This window comes from Aulonocara sp. 'chitande type north' Nkhata Bay, linkage group LG22 (assembly GCF_057382095.1).
Source record: "Aulonocara sp. 'chitande type north' Nkhata Bay isolate Kocher_YH1m ecotype deep benthic linkage group LG22, A_spYH_male_GT1.1, whole genome shotgun sequence".
Classification (NCBI taxonomy): Eukaryota; Metazoa; Chordata; class Actinopteri; order Cichliformes; family Cichlidae; genus Aulonocara; species Aulonocara sp. 'chitande type north' Nkhata Bay.
Window position 1 is genome coordinate 34,996,554 of NC_141364.1, and position 15,773 is coordinate 35,012,326.

Genomic DNA, 15,773 nt, shown 5'->3' on the forward strand with positions numbered 1-15,773 from the left:
AAGAGCTTTGGGATGTCCTCCAAGACTAGAAAATTCAGGCTTTGCTGAAAAAGTGTTTAAAGCCAACACAACGGTTACGGGAAGATCAGGTCCATGGCTGCACTGGCACACAGACACGTCTGCCCCGTTTAATGTTGAAAAATGAATTTGTGGCATTCAGTATCTGAGTTTAGAATAGTCTACCTTCAAATTATGTTGAGCACTTTCATCAAACTATTTCGGCAGAGGAAGCGTGCGCCTGGGACCAGCAAAAACAACAGGAGTCTCTGAGTAAGAGATATCAAGAGATAGCAGGTAACCTTATCACCTTATTTTGGTTTAGAAATTCTGTTTGCAGCTGCTGTGGAAATTTTTATGTTTACCCACATTATCTCACTGAGTGGATTAGTTCATACTAAAAGTGAGGAAAAGCAAAGTCCAAATGAAAGTGAAGGAGAGCGTAACACAAAGGGTTTGTTGCCTTACTAACATCCATCAGCATGTCCGCAAGTTAAGTCTATTAGTAGCAGCCAGCCAGCCAACCTGGTGATGTCTGCACTCGCACAAGAAGGCTCTGCACATGCTCTGAAAACTTTAAACTCTTTTAAAAAGTCCTACAATGAGGCTGCAAAAGGTTCACCTGCAACTAGACAGAAACAGTATTTAAGCAACTGTACCTCATCAACAATGACACCAAGTCACAAGACAGCCCACCTCAGACAACCGAACAGTGTGTCGTCGTTTTTTGGCACCACCTGAGAGATTCTTATGTACTGGGTTTTTTTGCATCCCATGGTACTGAAAGTTTTGAGCATTTTCTAAGCATATCAGGTATCAGACATCAGGTTTGAAAACCTAGTACTCTAACCACCCCACAGGACTGTGCAGGTTAGCTAAACTCTGCAAAATAATTTCCAAATTAATTATTTGGAAACACGACTGCTCCTAAAACACACAAAAATACTTTTTTGGCCAAAGTTCAAACTTCATTCATTTGAATCTGCCCTAGTAACCTCGTGCTTTACTTTGACAGAATTTTCATTTTCTCAAATTTTTATATTTCGATAATTTCGATATTTCCTATAAAATATTTTGCTATTTTATCCACAAAACAAATGTTATATAGAAGGCAAAAGAAGAGGCTTCTGTACTACATGCTATGGTAAGTATTAATAAAGCATCACAATCTAAGTTTCTGAAGAAGTCACTTGGATGATGACGAAACATTTCTCTGAAAACGCCACGTCCAGACGAACAGAATCAACTTTTTGGGATTTCATTATGTCGCACAGAAACACCAACTCACATCTGCACTTGTATCCCATTATCCACTGTTCGGTATGTTCCTTTATTTTTCATGAAATAAGATAAATGACAGATAATAAAAAGAAAAAAAGAAAGAAATTGTGCTGTCGGCGTTAATCTCGTTAAAATGACGTTAACGCCATAACCGCATTAACGTGGCACATCTCAGCCAATCTTAGCGAGTTACTGCGGATCACCCCGTGCGCGGGGCTGCCCGGCGTCAACATGTTAGCGCGGTTAGCTCGTTAACGCATTGACACGTGCAGCCCTGCGATCTGCGCTAACTCACTTTTTTTTTGTAAAAAACTTCCTACATATAAAAAAAAAAAAAAGACATCTTGTAACAGGTTCTAATTAAAGTTGTTACAAAGTAGTGATGTGCGACACCACTGATTTCCATTCCGACCTGACACAAAGAAAAATTCAGGCTACTATTGACGACATTGATCTGATACTTTGTATAAAAAGTTAATGCGCTTGGAAAATCTAAAGCAGCGTGCACTACCTGTTAAAAGTTTGGACCCATCTTCTCATTTTTCTTTATTTCCATGACTATTTATATCGTACATTTTCACTAAAGGCATCAAATCTATGAACGAACACATACGGAGTTACGTGGTAAACAAAAAATTGTGTGAAAAACTCAAAACATGTTTGATATTTTTATTTCTTCAAAACATCCTCCCTTTGCTTTGCTGACAGTGAAACCTTGACCTTCTCTCAACGAGCTTCGTGATGTATGCGTAGATATTACACAGTGTACTGCAAGGACGCTGTGTCATTAAAGCCTAATCATTCAAATAATCCACTTTAACTGATCTACTCAACAGCCTTACCAACTGAACCGACACACATATTACTCCAAGTTAGACTCATTTTCAGTTTTAAGCATGCAGGGAATTCCAGTTGTTTAAACATTGACACAAAAATGTAAACCTAGTCGCTTTCCGAAGCAGCAGTGCTACACGTCGCAAACAGCTCCACATCTTCTCTCAGTTCCTGGACAGTGCCTGCAGCACCAAAGGACTGTGTCGCCGTAGCAGCAACTGTTCCTCTCCTCCTCCTCATCATATTGAGTGTTATGATTTACTTTTGTTTGTGTTTGACAAGGTTTGTGTTCTTGCCACATGCATCGCAAACCGCGTCCTGGCTCCGTCTATGATCAGCTGTTATTGTCAACAAAACGAGCGAGGACACGAGCCGTGATGCATTTCTGCAGCCGTATTTCACATATCACTGTGACAGGCGGAAGAACAAGTAGATCCTACCAATCATTTACACGCTCCCAGTAACACAGTGTTCTTGTTAATGATAACCTACAGAAATTACTAATATATTAATATGACAATCGATTCCAGAACATAAATAAGTGAAACAGGAAGAATCAATATTTTATAATTAGAAAGATTTCTAGAATGATTTGGCATTTTGTAGTAACCTTCACTTTCCCATAATTATTTTTTGAAAAATTCTGATTGTTGATATGAGAGTATATTCTAATAGTAGTGAAATTGTCGATTTCACAATAGATTTCAAGCATCTTTAGAATTCTCTTCAATTTGCTTCACTCTCTTCTGAATATACGATTCTTTATGCCTCAAACAGATTTGTTAATTTCACCAAACCAGTTAATCGCTCATATAGTTGGTCTCATATCTTTCTGTTGCACAGGCTAAAATAAATGCACTACACTGCTTCAAAGCACAGTGCGTCCTAACAGCAGGACACTGTTCCACTTGTCATGCTACAGCCTTATTCCAAAATGGATCAAATTCATTTTTCACTTTAAAATGCCTCACAGTGGCAAAGTGAAAATAGTGTTTGAAATCCACATATTACAAAATAATAAACTAAAATATAACATACGGCTTTGCCATGACACTCAAAATTGAAGTACAGGTGCATCCTACTGACTTTCTGTCACATGTTTCAACAACTTGATTGAAGTCATCCTGTGACAGATTCAGTTGATTGGACATGATTTGGAAAGGCACACACATACCTGTTTATGTAAGGCCCCATAGCCGCCACCATATCATCACATTATTCTCCTGAAGGACAATAAAGCCGCATACACGCTGATACAGAGACAACTCAAAACTGGAAGCAAAGACTTGGCTGAGTGGTTTTTGTTTTTTCTTCCACAAAGTCTCACGTTTTCATGTGTCTGTATATCTCTGATCGCCTGCACTAGAATATCATCAAAATGGTGGTAAAAACCAACACAATCATACATTTGTGTCCTCAACCTAGCTGTGGGACAACGCACCTGGTTTTAAAACTTAAGATGTGCACAACCAACCAAAGCACAACAAATACGGCGGCATTAGGAAGGTGACGGAGAACCCAAGGTTCACTCTGACAGAGCTCCAGCATTGCTCTGTAGAGGAAAGACAACCATTTCTGCACCACTTCACCAATCAGGCCTGTGTGGTAGAGAGGCCAGGCGGAAGCTACTCCTCAGTAAACACCTGCCGGGAGTTTGCCAAAAGGCACCTAAAAGGCTCTCAGACCATGAGAAACAAAACTGTCTAGTCGGCCAAAACAAAGGTTTAACTCTTTGGTCTGAATGTAGCGCTGACACCAGGCTCCTGGCCAGTACCATCCCTACAGCGAAGCATGGTTGTGGCAGCATCCTGCTGCAGGCATATTTCAGAGTTGAAAGAAAGACGAATGCAGCAATGTAGAGACATCCTTGATGATAACCTGCTTCAAAGCACTCTGGACCTCAGACTGGGATGAACAGGCCCACGACCATAAGGTGCTAGACACACAGAGAGAAAGCACTGATGTTACTCATCCAGCTCAAAGTTACTCACCTAGTGGCGAGGGCTACTGAGTAAGCTATGCTGATTATGAAATGATCAGGGGTGGAGCCACACAGATACACCACCTCAACCTGCTGAAAGCACAGCGAGGCAGGACCCATTTCTCTGGTGAGAAGACTGAAGAAGACATTAGCTATGGCTTGAAATTCCAAATTCATTGCCACCTCACTCTGCTGTGATATGGTAGAGTGATAAGATGTACCACAATGTAAGGAGTGCTCTGACACATTGATAAATATGTTTTTCTCCTTTCTCGCAGTCGATTAGATGAGATGATAAGGCAGTATGAAAAAATGTTCCTATTAAGTTTTGAACTGGACTGTCAGTAGCTTTTGGTATACAATCCAAACATCTGACACAAGCCCAGAAATCTGATTTTGCTGCATTCCAAAATCACTTTGAGGATGTGTTCCCCTCCGCCCAGTCCCACCACACTTACACTGCACCACTTTGAAACTCGCCCATGTCTGATGGTGCGTTCACGGCTCTGTAGGTTACCTGAACACAAAAAGCAAATGGTTCAGAGGTAACTGGCTGCTCACATTGACAGCTCACTTTTTCACTGGACTTAAGGGAATCTGCCGGTAGTATGGTTGTCTCCAGAAGGAAAAGATGGTGCTTTCCACTCTGTATGGTTTTACCAATTCGTCACTGTTACGTTCCCCTGGGGGGTCTAGGCGGGGAGGGGGAAGTAACAAAAGTGACCGGGTCAGAAAAAGGAGTCAAGGAGGCGAAACAGTTAAATAAAACAGTTTTATTGAAGTAATTCAACTAAAAGAGACGGACAAGCCGCTATCACCATAAAAGTAACACAAACAAAACTCAGGCGTTGGTCAGTAATGCAAAATGTCAAAAGGAAAACGCAGCTCACTAGCTGACAACCACAAAACACAGCTCACCAGCTGGAAACACCGCAAAAACACTCAGCTCACTAGCTGTACCCACACAAATGGCACTCTGGCCCAGAGCTCACCCTGCTCTGGGCTTAAATACCCTTAATTGCTGATGGGAGTCAGCTGTGCCGGAGGGAAAGGTGGCATCTCAGGTAGGAGGTAGTGGGACACGCCCACACAGGCACCCTCAGGAGAGAGAGAGGCCCTGCTAGGGCCGTAACAGTCACCCTTCCTGTCAGCTTGAAAGCTCCATCACTTTCCAATGCCTTTACACGATTTCAGCATTTGCACTGACATCTGGCTGAAATCTCTGATGGCGGCAGAGCTCGTGGCCAACACGGAGAAGTGGGTGTTTGGACGGAGGGAGGTATCTGCTATCTCGTTATCAGTATCTAGGGTACTAAGACCATTCCAAGACCAAACAAAAGGTAAGCTGGCTTTTACATGTGGTTGGTTACTAGCTCAGGTTTACTAGCTCAGAGCTGTGTTCGCAGTGTCTGACTGAAACAGGCTCTCTGTGGGGAACACCTGCATCACACTCCGAACTGTTTTTGTTCTGCAGACTGATGCCTCAAGCATGAGGCCTGTTTTGTCCCTGCAGGTAAAGGGGGTCGACCCCACCAGTGGGTTACTCGAGACAAAAGCTATCAAAGTGTGCGACCAGACTGCTCATCCTTTCCCACTTTCCATCACAAAAAAAAGAGGCCATGCCTGGATCAATCACTGGTATCGCTCCTTAAGACCATTTAAATAAAAGAATCTGTAGGCCAGGGGTGCAGACGGCTTTGGCCAATTTCCTGTCTTGTTCATGGGGGGAGGAGTAGGCTAGGCCACAGAATGGAGGTATGTGGTCGCAGGGTGTGGTTTGTGGTTTATGGCTCAATTACAGGGAACGGGGTGGGCAGTGCCAGGGGAAACTGGCTGGCACATATGCCAGCAAACATATAATTATGTCTCTCTGATTTCACACAGTAGCACGCTGGGATCAAGGTGTGTGCAGCAGGAGTCTAGTGCTGCCAGCTGTGAAGGTGTAGCCTGTGAAGGTGTAGCAGTGAGCTCGAGCTGACTGGACAACATAGTGCAAATCATTGGAAAGTGCAAATTTGGTGGTGAATAAAGAAATCTGCAGCGACCAAGAAACGCTGTGTTAATGGTACATGTGTTGGGGTTCCCACAGATGTGCTACAGCTTTTTTTAAACATTTACATTTTTACATAAGTTGTGTTCCCAAATTGCCCGACCCCCAGTACTGTTTAGGAAATCTAACAAGTCCTCTCACTTCTCCTCTAGTCACATAAATTACAGTAAGTTATACTTTTTCAGGAGTGAAATCATTGACCAGGTTCAGTAAATATCACACACTGATCAACCTCTTTCTTCATGGTTCATTAATGTGGAAAAACATAACATGTCCACTCTGCTACGTTTATTTATTTATATTTAATCTTGAATAAAATACTAAAAAAGATTTTTGTCGTCTGCATGTGTTAGCCGGTTGTGCTTCACATGAGTAGAAATGGCTGAGAAAACATCATCCCTGTTACCGTCAGGGTTTTGTGGACACTTGTCCCAAAAATGCCATGCAGGGACTCTTTCCATGACGAAGGTGGCAAAGAAAAGCTTTTTTTTTTTTTTTTTTTTTTTAAATCACATTTAAATGATATTATTTTGAAATAGAATAAACTGCCATGGTTTTATTTAAAAAAAGAAAAGAAAAAAAAATCATGGTATGCTTTATATACCAAGAGTTCTCAAGCTGTTGACTTTATTAAAATGAGCAAGCACTTTGTACAGAAATTGATGTTGACATGAGACTTTTATTAAGTAAAACAAAAAGAAAAAAGGATACATTAAATTAAATCAGTGAAATGGTAAAACCAATGTGAAACCAGGAAAACGTTAACTTCTCATAAAAATGTCTATTTTATTTAAAAGTTCGCTCTTGGCACAAAACCCAAAAGTTAATACGGGTGTAGCCGTGAAATAATATTAAATCTGCATCCTGATGGGTTTCATATATTTACAGGGTGGGGCGAGCTTTCAGCCGTGGTACATCCTGTCCTATTGCTCCTCTGTCCACCCTGGTACGTGTTTTTGTGACTATAGAGAAAATGGACAAATTCTTAATGCATATTATAATTTTATACGTATTTTAAGAGTTATAAGAGACTGTTAGTTATTATCCTTGTTAATCAAATCGAGTTTTAAATATTGCTTAAAGGTGCAGCACTTCGCACCATGTATTACACTGAAACATAATAAGGCTGATTCATCGAGTAATCTGATTATAAATAATCCTCGACACAAACTTTGCTTCGACATTTCTTTTAATCCACGGCTCTGTGGCGCACGGTTGTCACGCGAGTGCTTCACCTGCATTTATAACTAAAAACAGACCTGGAATAGAAACGTATTGAGGAGCAGCATGTGTGTGTAACTTGACAAAGTTACGCCTACGCCGCCAGCATTTTAAAACATAAACTATGATAACAAAGCGAATACGATGCTGTCGTAGTTGGAACATGGAGCCAGGAAAAGGCTAGTGGGAGTCCTTCATCAAACCACCTGACCAACAAACTGTAGGTGCTCGTCCACCACCGTTTGCTTTACACAACAAAACATCTGCAGCAAGCATCCAGAGGTTGTTTTAAACTTAGCCTGATACGATGTTTAAATGACAGCTCAAGGCTGACAGCACTTAAACTGAAACAGGATGTTTCAGTTATTTCTTTTTTCTTTATTACGTTGAGCTGCTGTGTTGTACATAGTGCTGATGCGGGACAGTTTCCAATGTTGCTGTATTATTGTACTAGGTATGACTGTGCAATGACAATAAAGAGTTATCTTATCTTACAGCTGATCTAAACATTAGGAGCACATGCCTTTGAAATGGTAAAATAAATGGCCTGTATTTGTGTAGCGCTTTTCTAGTCCCTAAGGACCCCAAAGCGCTTTACACAACCTGTCATCCACCCATTTAAACTGGTGATGGCAGCTACATTGTAGCCACATTGAAAGGCCAAATCTGTGCAAAAATGTGGATTCATTCTCATTTTCTGTCAGGTAGTCACACTGTCATGACGTTCTGATGGCAAAAGCAAACAAACTTTCCTTTTTGAATGTGGTCGGGTTGTTGAACTGCATAAGCAGCACGCCATCGCTGCTGAGGCGGGACGGCTGAGGTTCAGAGGCGTCCAGATGTTGCAGAGAGCATCCCTCATGACTGAAGGCCCATGACTCACTGGTAACGACTGGGATTTTCAACAGGACCATGTTACAGTACACAATGCCTGCAGGACGAGGGATCTCTTCCATCACTCATATTAACATTATTATTAATGTTAATTACCATCTCCACCATCATGTCTTGGTTTAGGGTTAAGCATTAACCAACCAAACATGAACACACACCGAATCTACCTCAGGAAATAAAACAGAACTCTTTTTTATCCCCATTAACATCAGAAAGCCTCCAAGAAGACAAAGCAAAGATACTTTTTTATGCCTTAGTTTAGATCACATACATAGCTTTATTTATTAGATTTTTCATTTGAATTTTTTTATCTTTAATTTTTAATTTAATTAAAATTACTCGATTAATCAGTGGAATATTCAACAGAATACTCGATTGTTAGAATAACCGATGCAGCCCTAAAACACACGATACCCGAGGTAGTGCTGGTTTCTTCCATGCTGACATACACAGTGGAAATGGTTGCACCTTTCATGCTTGGTTATATACAAGTACCCCTCTGGCACCAAGTAGATGCACCTATAGCATAAATCTGAAAATCCCAGGTGATTTTCAGAAAATTGACCTCTGACCTTGACGCCAAAGTCATCGGGATTCAAACTTGTCTGAGATTTTTAGTAGTGTAACGTATGGTATGATTTTTTTTAAAAAAATCTTATGTTGCCATGTTTTTGTTTTTTTAGATTTTTAGAAAAACTTGACCTCTAAGCTTGATTGTGCCCATTGATCTAAGATTTTTAGTACATGCGCTTTGGTCTGACTTTGAATATCCAAAGTGATTTCCTTCATAAGAGTCACACACAAGATTCTCAGAACACTTGACTTGTGACACTGAAACTCATCTGAAATTTCTAGTAGACGCACATCTCGTACCAAATTAAAAATCATACGATGACAGATTCCCGAGTGACTGCATCCACAAACTTTGTACAGTGATGTACATGACGAATGAAAAACATCACTGAACCAAACGTTTATGCTGTTGTCTTCCTTGTGCACAGCCATACGTTCCCAATGTGTCTTTACAACCGCTCAGGTTTTGTTTCATCTGGTCACATCCCGCTCTCACTTTTTGCAGTGTAGCCCGGGGCAGTCGCTGCAGATGAGCTGGAGGCACAGATCTGCGAGCAGGTCTTTCTCTATGGGCGTGTCAATGATAGATTAGTGTGGGAGCATAGGGATTCCCAGACTGCACAGAGGGCCACCACTGCAACAGTTCTGTTGTAACTTTATTGCAGTTTATTGTTTGATAACAGCATTTTGGTTATTTTGTAAGTGATTTAAGTGTTAGTCACATGTTTAGTGAGAGCTGTTAATTATAGATTTAATTTTCTGCTAAAGGGGAGCATTTAACAGGTATTTTCATTAGAAAACTGCGTTTCCCAGAATCCTTTGTGGTAGACGAAAGTTACTCTGGGTTTTTTTTTTAGCTAGCAAGAAGAAAGTTTTCGGGAAGCCATTATATGTTGCTCTGATGTCGAGCAGTTTATTTGTTGTACATTCCCCCTTTTGAAGCCTTATATAAAGACTATCGTTTCTACAACTGATTTCGATCCATTTTTTTGGCTAAGTGGATTTGCCACAACAAGTTCTTTGGAAACCTTCTTGTTTTTAAGTTTGAGCCTGACTGATTCCCCCCCATCAGCCATTCCCTCTGAAGAACACATGAGCATATTCCACATCTATCGAGTATACTGACTATATGGACAGCCGTGTGCATAGTCAGGCCATAAAAAGGTAAATCCTTTCTCTGTGTGGGAACAGGTGTTTATACAACATCCATAATTGATTAGAGAGAGAGATGGAAAAATATGAAAAAAAAAATCTTTTAAATATCAGACTGTTGTCACAGACGGGTGGAAATTATAGATTTTCTTCACTTTTTGTATCGGCCACTCAAACTTTTCACCAGCCATTATTTTTCTATTTTGTGTGTAACATTTGAATGATGCATTTCACCTCCTTATGGCCTTTAGACAATCCGAGGTCCTTCGTGGCCTCTAATTCCGAGTATTTTGTGCTAACAATAAAGCTATCAGTCTTGCTGCTGGAAGGCGTGTGCTGCCGACAGTTGGAACAAAACATTGACTGGCTGCTCTCATCAAAAGTGAGCCAGTCGCGTAACTCGCCGTTGTCACTTCTTTTCCATTTTTCGTTAAAAAACTGCCGTTTAACGTCCCATCGTAACACCTCTTGAGGAGTGTTTTTGTTTCTGCCACCTGCTTAGCTCCACAAATGTAACACCACATTGCTAAACTGCTCGAATTTTCCCCTCCTCTTTCAAAAGCCCCTTTTCCATTAGTACCTCCTCGGATCGACTCGCCACGGATCACCAAGACTCGGATCGACTGGTGTTCCATTGTAAACCAGTACTACCAAACCCGCGTGGTTGTCACCATTGCAATGTGTTTGGGCATCCTGCGACGTCGAGGCGACGATATACTTGCTGCTCCGTCTGTGGCTTCTCATCACTCGTGAACCACAGCGTTGTTTGCCTGGTTTCAAAGATGGCAGTTTTAACTTTCGTGAACAAGACGTGCTCGTGACTCGTCAAGTGACGCTACTGACCAGCCAATCTGTCGACGACACATTTTAGTACCTGCTCAGATCGCATAACGGCATTTAGAGCAGACTGGCAGCAACACATCCGCCCACGACAGGTCAGGACTGCAAATTAAACATAGTTTTTTCTGTTCAAACTTAAATCCGCCATGGTGGCTTCTGCATTGTTCAAATTTACCACGACTTCATAAACTTACCCGCATTTGGCCAGTGGCGGGTGCTAATTTCCACCCCTGGTCACAGATCATAATAAGAAATTTCCAAGAATATACTTGGACATTCTTTAATATTACAGTCTTAGGTTTTCAAGAACAGATCAAAAAATTTATTAACCTCATCACACCACAGACGCCACTGGGAAGCATGGAAAACCGCATGTATATGAAAGTTCAGAAACATACCTGTATCTAATACACAAAAGCGTCCAAAGTCAGGATATTATTCTGAACAGCCATGTCTCTCTACGGACTGTTACTGAGACATGTACCACAGCCTTTTATTAAACTAGTACCACTTCCAGACTCATCAGTACCAAAGTATAGTTAAGTGTCTGGACAAACTGTTATTTAAGCAATGTTAATGTATTCTTACAGAGCTCATGTTTCCTTCTTTTCAGCTGAAACAAAGGAGCTTTAAACCTGCTGGTCTTCAGCGCAGCCTTCTGACTCCAACGCTGATGGTATTTGTAAAATAGTTACTTACCTGGGAAAAAACAAGTCTATCTTATTGGATTGTTTCAAGTTTTTTTTTTTATCATAACTTCTTAAAGAGGTATGAAATGGAAATTGAATGATTTCTGTCTCATATAGAATCCTTTATAGGCTGGATAAATGCTCACTTTATAACTAACCATTACTGACACAATAACCATGTTTTTTTAAGCACCACTCACTTTTCCATCTACTATTTTTTAAACCACCGTCCTCGACTTTTACTGCAAGGTTGGCATCAAATTTAAAATGTGCAACATTTCTTAGTTTCGACATTTCAAATGCTTTCTTTGTTCCATTTTTAGTCGAGACAATACATTACTTACAAACCATGACATTGTTTTTGTTTACTTTTTCCACACTGTCACACCTTTCTAAAAATCAAGGAGGTACACTACTACAAAAATGTAAAACGCTTTCACTGTGGCAGCGAGGATGTGTATCCTGCTATGGCTGCCAGGAGATTCAAGAAAAAGGACGAGTAAAAAACTCCACAGCTGAGATTACACTACTACTCAACAGCAGGGACCTTTCATTCATACAACCCCACAATCACCAAGTGTGTGGAAGGCTGAATGTTTTAGGTCTGGAAACGTTTACCCTAACATTCAAAGGCTCGGGCGTTGCTTTAATGCCACACTGTCACAAATTTGCCATAAAGAAGAGAAAAGTGACAAAACAATGAGAGCTTTTATTCCCACAGTCTTCCTGTGGCAAAGATCTGAGTTGTACAGTCAATCCTGTATGAAGATGAAGTTAAAATGGCTAGCTCCTGTTGACAAACCTCTTATAGGAGAGGAAGGCACAGATATCCGTCTCCATTTCACCTCAAAGATAACTGTACTGTATTATCCTATGTAGCGCGACTGAAAGAAGTCAATGTAAATATCAGCATGTGACTGCCTGAAATCCCGAGCAAGCAGCAGCAGCAGCAGCAGAGAGGCTGAAGAGGCACCAATTTGTCTGAAATGAGCTTGTGTGCACCAAAGAATAATAGCAGCACACATTAAATATTGATTCCAGTTTGGTGTCTAACGTCATCTCGACATCCACCTCCGTTAATCCGCCGATCAGGAAACAATCAGCCGTCTGGCCCGAGTAAAGCCTTGCCCTTACAGTAAAATGTTGGTTATGCTGACAGGCGCCAGGCAGCCATTTAGGTGCATATGGAGTCAGTTGAGTCTCTACGTAAATGGCTGATGCATTTCGAATTTTTCTTCCTAATTGCTGAGAGCCATCAGCACCCCCGGCCTCCTCCTAGCGCCTTTTAATCCGCCACTTTATATAGCCTTGCTTCAATAAAACCGTCTCACGACCTCGTCTCATTCCACTGTTCTCTCAAGAAGCTTGTACTAGTACCTGAAAGACCGTGTTTCTTTATCGAGTCTGAGTTAACCCCTAGAGACTCTGGATGAAACAATGAAACGGATTGGAGGCACTCCGACCAACGTTTCCATCAGAATGTAATTACAACACGTCCGTTAGCAGCTCGGCGCTTATCAAAACAAAAAAGCCACACACGATAAAAAAAGATCCATAGTGTTTGTGTTGCGACTGGAGGCCTTTAAATGTAAAGTAACAGTTGCAGGCGGCATTGCTGGTCGCCAACATGTCAGCATGCATCAATAAATAGCGAAGCAAAGGCGCTCCATTGTCTGACAGCGTATCAGCGTATCCGCTAACAGGAAAACGACACAATAACCGTCCGGCTGCGACGTCAAATCCACAGTTGCCGTTTCAAAACATCCCTGACCAGAACCAGGCCCCGTACACATCCTCGGACTCACCTGTATCTCCTTTCGCCTCAGTGTGTAGCGTCTCCGGGTTCACGGTCCGGTCCTGACGCGTTGCAGCAGCCCCTCACCACCAGTCCCCGGCACCGGCAGGCAGCACTGAGAAGCTGATTGGGCCTCGATAGACACTCACCCTTTCGGTGCATCCAGACAGCCAGCTAATTGGTCAGACGCTCTCTCCGTGAAGTCCAGACAGCGCAATGAATGGCTGTTCGTTTCCACAGAGGACCCAGACAGACAGCTGATTGGTCGTTTATTTCCGCGGCGGAGACAGAGTGCGGCTTGATTGGATGGTAGTAGTGTTGTTGTCTGTGTCTATATGGAGAGCCATGTTACCTCAAACGAGACGAAAAAAACAGTGTTTGGTTGTATTCACTGAACTAAACCGGATCATTTATGCTGCTCCAAATAATTTTTACCCAACGACGTCTGAGCGACCAAAAACAACAGCTACATTTTCCGAGGAGAATTTTAGTGACTTCTTGTTACACCCGTTTCCTAACGGGTATTCTGTCATTACATGCATGACAAAGACCCAAGGGAGGACAAATGTAGCTCGGACAGCATTGGATGGTTCAATGATAGGAAACGTCATTACTTCTATCCCAACTACTGCGCTGCAGAGCGGGTCTTTGTAGGCAGTAGTAGCAGGTTTATAGTGGTAGGCTGGTCAGGGGACGCTGCCCGCATGCCTTTAGGACTTGCAGAACATGGAATAATATACATGCTAAATAAAATGATTTTGTATAGCACTTATCTAGTATTATCAACTACTCAAAGCACTTTACACATACCTATATTCTGAAAATTCTGAAGCATCCAGCACTAGCCTATGTCACACTGACAAGATCAGGAAAATCATTTCACCATCCTTTACTGATGATTTTGTCAATATCAATGGCTTAAAAATGTCATTTTTTGAGTGGAAATAACTTTGGTCACATCTTCATGTACAGTACATTTGTGCATAACTACCTACAACGGTAAATACACACATCAGCCACAACATTAAACAGTTAAAGTGAAAAACACTGATAATCTCATTCCTCATTTTTCCTGGGAAACCTTCAGGTCTCAGCATCATGTAGATATCGCCTTAACATGAACACTCAACTAAACACTGTTGTAATCCTCCATGGCAACGGAAGAGGATTAGGGCCACCGAAAGAAAAAAAAGTGGGCAAAAGTCAGAATTCTGACTTTAATCTCAGAATTCTGAGAGAAATTAATCCTGAGGAAAAAGTCAGAATTCTGACTTTTTCCTCAGGATTCTGTAAAAGAAGAAAAAAACGACCTGCCCACTTTTTTACCTGTGGCCCTAATCCTCTTCTATACAACCTTCCTCAAGTAGGACAACGCACCCATTTATTCAGTAATAACTAGGAGCGTCTCGAGGAACACATTGTCAGGGTCCATGCAGGTCGTGAAAAAGTATTACAACTATAGTTAAGTAAATATCTACTGTATTAACACAAATGATTTATTATTAGTTGAAAACTATTCCTTGCATATAATATGCACACAATAAGGAATAAAACACATCTCAACCCACATGAAGCTGATACTAATACTAGTATTAATTACTAATGTGAAAGGGCTGCTGAGCCTGTCTGTTTTATTAGACGTCAGAGCTGCCGTCCACTCCCGTCATGGTTACAGCTTTCATTGCTAAATTAATAAAAAGAGTTGCCTCCCACTACTCTCTCATCAGTTTATTGTCAAAGGCTAGTTTATACGCAAAGCCTCTTCACAGATCACCAGGAGAAAGCAGTAGGCATCTCAGGTTGCCCAGCTCCAGCCAAACAAGAGACGGACATGTCCTCAAAACGCAGAGAGCTGCAGTTTTCTATGAGATTAAAAGAAGTGCAGCTTTCAGCAACAATATCTGACTGCGGCCACAAGATGGCAGTAATGTAAAGGATTGATGCACATGTTGACTGACAGGCCAGAAGCTTTTTGACAGTGTTGTCTGAGGTGAAAGGAGAGTGATCACTTTACTTTGGTAGTTTTAATTTCCTTGCTTTTCCCAGTGGAATGGCACTGGAGCATTGGTCTGACCTGCAAACTACCCAGATCAGAATAACTAACAATACTGTCAGTGCAGTAAGGCGGGTTGTTTCAGTGTTGTTTTTAATCTTAGCTACTTTTTTAAACTATTACTTGGAATGGCAAGATTGTTTTTGACATTACCTGTTCATCTATAGTGCATTCCTTCTCTTGCTATATCAATCACCTTTGTAATGTTGCTTTCAAAATAAAGGTTTTACTTCTTTGACTTTTGACAGTGTTGTGATTCAGCAAAAGCAGAAAAGACAGAAGACATGAATCAGTGGCTTTGGTGTAGTTTAGCCTGTAGCTACTTTTGGCTGCACTCTTGTCACCACAGCAGGTAACTCTGCATGTTTGATTGGCAGTTTTATTCCAATGCTCTTCCAGACATAACCCCAAAG

The 15,773-nt window shown here is 41.4% G+C and overlaps 1 protein-coding gene across 3 annotated transcripts in view; it reads right to left on the reverse strand.

Annotated features, from left to right (window-relative positions):
• The window catches only part of gatad2b (GATA zinc finger domain containing 2B), a 44,235-nt gene extending 30,496 nt beyond the window's left edge, over positions 1–13,739 (reverse strand). For 2 of the 3 annotated variants that reach the window (XR_015126793.1, XM_086279350.1), the window contains exon 1: positions 13,318–13,736. The gene's annotated coding sequence lies outside the window, so the exon portion shown is untranslated. Of the gene's footprint in view, positions 1–13,317 lie in introns of all 3 variants that reach the window. The other variant, XM_086279352.1, reaches the window with a different exon arrangement.
• Positions 13,740–15,773: the final 2,034 nt, after the last annotated feature.